At 39.6% G+C, this 7,598-nt stretch overlaps 1 pseudogene; it reads left to right on the top strand.

Moving 5' to 3' along the window:
- The first annotated feature begins 258 nt into the window (after nt 1–258).
- On the top strand, nt 259–3,833 carry LOC127561568 (small ubiquitin-related modifier 2-like; annotated as a pseudogene).
- The last annotated feature ends 3,765 nt before the right edge of the window (nt 3,834–7,598 follow it).

Genomic DNA, 7,598 nt, shown 5'->3' with positions numbered 1-7,598 from the left:
AAGGCGTCTCAACTCATCCCAGGAGGGTCAGGTCACCAGCCATGAAATTTTACATTACTTCCCCAATTAGAAATGACAATGATAAAAAACAAGACAATGAGTTACACCCATGGACTTGCCTAGAGGGCAGTACTGTGTGGTGGAAAGACGAGAAAGGAAATTGGAATGGCCCTCACAAGGTCCTTGTGAGAGGCAGAGGATATCTTTGTGTCTCTACAGGTGAGAATGGAGGAGAAAAGAGATGGATCCCGTTGCGAAATGTCAGAGAAGTCCAGCAAACGCCGTCGACGATCTCTGACGCAGAGACGGAGGGGAGGAAAAAAGAGACTTCGCAAGAGGGGACGTAGAGGCAGGAGAAAAAACCCATCCAGCAAGGCAGCGTGGAAATTAATCATAGGCTTTTTGGCCAGCATCTTGACTGATATTGCTATCGCCGCCCCTATGGTTCCCCATACATTAAAATGGAAAGATATTGTAACCACCAGAGAGGCAGCCAATTATTGGGCTGTTACTCAAAATTTGCCTGTTTTCCAAATGATGACATGGCGTCATCAACCCCTTCCGTTAATCGTGCGTGGTAATGCTTCTTTTCTTGATGGCCCTTGGTTAGATTTCCCAATTGCATTCACAAATAAGACTTACAATGGTACCCTAACTTTTCACACTCGCTATGCCCCTATCTGTGTATATTATGATACAAATAGCTCAATGTTTTAGAGTATTGTATTCTTTTGACATCATGGAAAACTTCTCAAGGATCCCACAGAGATCGGGATCTCAACAATTTTACTAGTTCATTAGATGTTGAATTTTTAGCAATGCCACATAAGGACCCGATTAATGTGTCACACATAAGGCAATCCTATCTTCCTCCATGTGCCCATGATACAGATGGAATAGTATTTACCCCTATGGTTAGTTGCTCTACAGGACAAATTGGTGGGATTTACAACATTGGAGAGGAGAAATTAATTTTTTGGGATAGAAATACCACCTCCACTTCTGTTTTAGTAGCCCCTTCCCCGGTGGTGGAGGATATTCCACAAACTCAGCTATGGAAAATAGGATTGGCCTTATACGGTGTAAATATCTCTGTGAATCTTTTTAATCCATTACATAGGGATTTGTCTCTTGGACAATGGTTAGAGGTATTTCAAAACAAAAATTCTACCTGCCATAGAAATTATGGAGAAAATAGTACTCTCTGTTACGAATTTAAAGGACAGGTTCTTACGTTAGATAATGCAGCCTTTATGCTATGTAGGCACCCTAATATTACTCAGGTGGAGGGTGGATATGTGATCCAATGTAACAATCCCTTAATTACTAATAGACTTAATGAGAATTATATAGGTTATGCTGTATTTCTTCTTAGAGTTCCTCCCTACACTATTCATCCTGTTCAAGCTGATGATTTTGCTACTTCTATTTCTGATGAATTAGTTGGAAGATTAAGTAGACAGAAAAGAGAAGGAGAACTGGCAGCTGCATTGTCAGTAGTGAATTTGGCTCTTAATGTTATAGAAGAGATACAGATACATAATATACAAAATCAGATAAGTTTTGTAGCCACTTCGTTACAACAATTTATGGTTGAGAATGGACAAGCTTGGAAACATCAAGAACAGATAGACAGTGCTCTGTTAGCTAGAATAGCACAAACAACTGAGGTTTTGTAAGTGGTTGTACATCAACAAGCTTTGATGCTCCGCTATATGAGAATGCAATGTCATTATAAATATTATCCCGTATGTGTTACCCCTGTTCCTTTTAACTCTACATTATACCAATATTTTGAAGATGTGTTAAGAAATGCTACTTATGTTACAAATGTTTACTGGCGAATTGACAGCCCTTGATCTTATTATTTCTGCTATGCAAAATGCTTCTACTGTTTTTGTCAAAGAATGGAATGAGGAAATCTCGAAGGGATTTACCTCTTGGTTCAAAGGTGTGAATTTGACAAATTTAGTTCATTGGATTACAATTGGATTCATTGGAATTGGATTGTTGATGCTTACATTCCGTCTATTACCTTGCATTCTTTCAATTCTCCTAAAAACCATCCGTGCTGCTCTTGAAGCTCTTAAAGCAGATATTTTGTACCCAATAAAAAACAAAAAGGGGGAGTTGTAAGAGGCTCTGGACCTGACCCTCCTGGGATGAGTTGAGACGCCTTTTGTGTCAGGCCCACCCTAACCTGTATCCCTAGACTACCAAGGTGGCACTGATGGTGTGGTGGAGTCTGGACAGGTTGAGGGACAGGGGAGGCACAGTAAGGTTAGGCTCCTCCTTTCGGGGAGGGATCGGGGAGGACTCTCTGTCCCGATTGGTATACAGTAATGAGGAAGGATAAGGGCTATAAAAAAGAGCGGCACGGGGTGGTTCGGGGAGACACGGCTGACTTGTAGCATCAAAAAACATCACTGTTCTATCAACCTCGGCTCTCTGTCTGGTGATTCCCTCCTCCCATCTCCAGGAGGAGGGCCGGAGATGACCGAAGCCCCGTCAGGCTCCGGGAAGCTGGAAGAGGCAGTCTCTGTTGTGGTTTCCCATTTTCCTGAGACCTGGCGCGGCCCCCAACAGCTCTCCAAAATGGTTGGATCAGTTCACAACATCAACAATGTATTTATGGCCTAGTTGTCCTACATCCCCTCCAGCATTTATCTTTTCCTGTCATTTTAGTCAATCTGAAGTGGTACTTCAGAATTGTCTTAATTTGCAAATGCTTTTTTATACAATTGCAGTATATCAGCCACAGTGCTAAATGCTGGTGATACCAAGACAAAAAAATAATCCTTGTTCTCAAGATCTGGCAAAATAAGTAGCTGTGAATATTTTTATTTTCCACTTTCTCCTTTGATCAGTACTCTCATTAAAGGGAAGGAGAAAGAGGGTCATACATAGCAATACAATATTCTTCAAAGAGCATGGATATTTTAGCAATATTTGGATTATTCTAAATGTCTATAATAGAACATAAATTTCAGGGCCATTCTTTTCATAATCCTTCCTCCTTGAATTATTACCCTTTTTCCTAATCCATTCAATAGGTTGGATATATTTACTTTTGCATTACTCTGATCACTCCTTGGAGCAATACTTGGTGTAAGATTTGCCATATTTCAGCTGCCTCCTCCTCCTCGTTCTCCTCTTCCTCCTCCTTCTCTTCTTCCTCTTCCTCCTCCTCGTTCTCCTCTTCCTCCTCCTCCTTCTTCTTCTCCCCTTTACCACCATCACCACCATCATCTTCCTCCTTCTCCTCCTCCTGCTCCTGCTGCAGCGGCTCCTGCTTCTACTCCCGTTTCCTTGGAGCGGTCCATCCTGGTGCCTCTTTTGTGAAGCGGAGGCTGAGGATATTCCCGGACTGGACGAAAAGCCTAAGGAGTGAGTCAAGACTGAAAACAATGACCACATTAATTTGAAGGTGGCAGGGCAAGATGGGTCGGTGGTGCAATTTAAGATTAAGAGACACACACCACTTAGTAAACTAATGAAAGCCTATTGTGAACGACAGGGTTTGTCAATGAGGCAGATCAGATTCCGATTTGATGGGCAACCAATCAATGAAACAGACACACCTGCACAATTGGAAATGAAGGATGAAGATACAATTGATGTATTCCAGCAGCAGACAAGAGGCATTTACTAAAGAGAACATGCAACTCTACTCCAGAACTGTGCTCCCAAGGAAAACAATGCATTCACAATTAGAAAACCAAGATTTGGTTCATCCACATCCTGACTACTGCAGTATAGTTTTCTCTCTTCTTTATCCCTTCCCCCATTCCTATATTGTACATAAAGTAACTGGTGTATGTGCACAGGCATAATGCATATTTTTTTTAACTAAATGGCCGATGGTATGTTTTGATCAACATCAAATGGAGATGGGGAGGGGGAAAAACAAACTGGTTCTGTGAAAATATCCCTTTTCTCCATTAGTGGCATCTTTATATTCCAGTAAGTTATTTTGCTCTCACTGTTTAACAACAACAAAAAAAAAAACCCCACAAAAAAATCCTTGCATACCTTGTTTGATTGGATAATTTCAATGTTTTTCTTTTATCATTGTAAAACCAAGGACGATTTTATAACTTTTTTGTACGTAGCTGTTACATGTAGGGCAATCTCTGTCTCTCAGTAGGGATAAATTACTATAAAAAATTGATCTTAGATAGTTCTCCCTTCAAGTCAAATATCTTGTTGTTTAAATAAACTTCTTGTTTAAAATAAACTGTTTTCTTTAATTATTCTCAAGAAACTGTTAAGAAATGGTGATGTAGAGAAACATAGTTTAACATGCTAGGAGAGAAAGGTTACATAATTAAAACTTATTTTATTTACTTAAAAATTAGCAATCAGTGATTTGACATTTCTGTTGGCATTAATGATTAAGATTTAGTAAATGGATTTTATTTTCTTGTATGCTCAGTTTTGCATTTCAGAAATTCAAAGAATATGTGAAGATTAAAGGAAGAAAATGAAAAAAAAAAAGATTTGCCATATTTTTGAGAACTGATTTCATAGGGTTTGACCACTGCTCCTACCTTTTCATGTGGGGGCTAACAAAGCTATGGGATCTTAAGAAGGAAAAATGGGCATGGGATGGGAGTGAAGGGACTGTCTAATTGTCTCTAACTCAGGTTATATAGAATCTCTCTACCACTCCACCTAAATTCCTCAGGGTAGAAGCCCCCCCTCCACCCCCATATGAGGCAGGAACAACCAAAGAAGAACTACCCTCTAAAGCACTGGAACATTTCTAAGGAATTCTCTTAATCTTCCCCTGCTGTAGATTTCCCCATGTCTCTTTTCTCCTGCTGCTGGACCTGTCACAAAGAAAGACAGACCTATGCAATGGGTGCTTGATGAGAGGGACAGCAAATATATTCCCACCTTTTGACTAAATACCCCTCCTTCCAGAAATACATAGAGTGCTTTTGGACTATCTGGTTGGTTCTATCTGGTTTGGTTAAAATGATTTACTGCCCATTTTATCTCAGAACCTGGAGATAAGACTCTGGTTCCAAATTCAATACCACTATCAGTACTTGGAGAAAGGTTCTAGATTGAATAAGGTTGTTCCCTGCATGAGGTCCATCATGGTGATGATAGGTGTATGGAAGCAAGTGGCTAACTGCTTTCCCTTCCTTGTCCCTCTTATGGACAGACCAGACCCCAAAAGGATGGACTAACTGGAACCTTTTTAGCAATAAAAATTCGCAATAAAAGCTATACATTCTCTATCACCCTCTCTCACCTCTTGAGGGAATCTCCTGGAAAAAATCAGGAGACTGATCACAACTTTTCTCCTCCTCACCTCTCAGCTCTTAATGTGCCTTCTTATCTAAAGCTTTATCTGAAGCTTTAATATTGAAAAAAAGAGGAATTCCCACTTTATCATCCCTTTGGACCTATCTTTAGGTATGAATACTGGTCACCAATGCCTCTTCTGAGATCCTCTCTTAGACCTCCTTTTCCTTAGATCCTAAACATTGTCTAAAAATAGAGGGCTTATTTTAGCTTATCAGAATCCATGATCCAGGTTCCCTCACCATAGCTCTCATCCTGGCTCCATTCTTGGATATTTTTGTCTCTACTTCCACTTCACCTCCATCATTTTCTTGAGCTCTTCACTTCCCCTGAATTCAATTGCTACCACTTTTTGGGGGGACAATTTAATCACACTATTAACGCCAACAGGTTATTAGATTTAAAAGGATAGTTATTTGGTCATCTATTTTAAATCAAAGACAATCAGAGCAAAGACAAACATTTAATCAAGGGTTTCTAACTATGAGACTTATGAGGGGAGAGATAATGTGAAAAGAAAAATGAAAAATGGAAGATGTTTGACCAAAATCAAAGGGGGTAATCACCTTTGATAACATAGACAAAATCAAAAAGGACCATACTCTTTGAGAAGTAGACCTTACAGATAAAAGACAAAAAGGTAAATTGTAGAAGTGTCTCCCTCTAGAAACATCAGATATAGTCCTATGGCTCTGGTGTGGTATGTTCTTCTCCAACTTAGATCACTTGTAGAAACTACTACAAAATTGATCTCAAACTTCCAATTTACTTTGGCAATAAACAGGTAAGATTTAAAAACCCAAACCTTATCTTTTCAAACCTGGGATTTTTTTAGAGCAGGTAATTAACAATTTCATCTATATAATCACCTATATCCATCACTTATCTCTATCTACAAACAAATCAGAAGCCAATTTTCTGAGATGGATTATACCTTTTGGCAGATCACAAAGTTGTGCATGTGGAACCCAGTTTCAGTCTTGAGTTACTGTGGCACATAACCACTTCTAAAATTTAACAAGTACAAAATGGATCTTATCTCCCTATTCCCTTACACCTTTTTATCTTGTATGAGAATTTAGTAGGGAAGAAATGTGAAGGACACAGCCATCCTCTTAGCCACCATGCTTCCCATCTTCACCATACAATCTATATTCTCCTCCTCAATCCATACATCAACTCAGTGTCCATGTGTTGGGTCTGTTAAGCACCATATCTTCCCTCATATTTATCTCCTCCCCCTCTGTGCTAAGGGCCACAGACCTACTTTTAGTGTTCGTTCCCATTTTTCTGGATAATTAGAACAGTTTTCAAATTGATCTCTGTGATTCCAGTCTCTCCTCTTTGGTCAATTCTTGACAAAGCGCCGCCAAAATTTTCTTTCAAGAGCACAAATGTAATCATACCTCTCTTTTACTCAAGAATTTTGTTGATGGCCAACATCTTGTACCTTATAAGACAACCATCTCAAAATGGATAGCCAACATTGCAGAATGAAACATTAAAAAATGTAAATGGTTAGAAAAGAATTGAGTCCTTCTCACGATTGTGGCTAGGTAGAGAATTCTTATTTAAACAAGGGAGAAAGGACATTACACATAGAAGCTCACAGAAGCATTGACATTGACTACATTTGTGATCTTTGGTATGAGTCAAGTCAAGGAGAATGGAATAAAGAGAGACACTACAGGATAGGATCCTCTTATCTCCTTCAAACCCTGCTCCCTATTGTAATCTTCTCTGTAAAATGTAACCTTCTCTTTTGAGGTTTTCTTGGGGTCTCTGGAGACAGCCTTCCTTTCAGTTCAGTAATCACCATTGTCTCCTTCAAAGTATTGTCTCCTTCACTTGGGACTTAGCTAGTTTTTCTGGGGGCCTATCTCTCTCTTTGGTTCCGAGAGCTTGAGCTCCCACCTGCCTTCTCTGGCTTCTGAAACTCCCTGACTCCAAAGATTTGTGCTTCAGTCTCCAGGCACTACAAAGGTGGATGATGGAATGAATCTGTCTCAGCCTCCAAGAGCTTCTAGTGCACTTGTCCTTTTCTGGCCCTGAGAGCTTCTTCCTTAGATGTTCCACCCTGAGTACATATCAATCATTATATCACTAGGAAACCATTATTTGTTGTAGGATTAAATCAATGCTAAACTAGATCTAACCATTGTCTCCTCAATTCCACTTGTTTCAAGTTCTGGTCCATAACATCTCCTTGTACGATCAGATCAATCATACTGAACCATGCTAAATTAGATTATCAATTCTACTGACTTAGTATCTTGTAACAA

Source organism: Antechinus flavipes, chromosome 4 (genome assembly GCF_016432865.1).
Source record: "Antechinus flavipes isolate AdamAnt ecotype Samford, QLD, Australia chromosome 4, AdamAnt_v2, whole genome shotgun sequence".
Classification (NCBI taxonomy): Eukaryota; Metazoa; Chordata; class Mammalia; order Dasyuromorphia; family Dasyuridae; genus Antechinus; species Antechinus flavipes.
The sequence above is the reverse complement of the archived record's forward strand: the minus strand, read 5'-3'. Positions and strand labels throughout refer to the sequence as shown.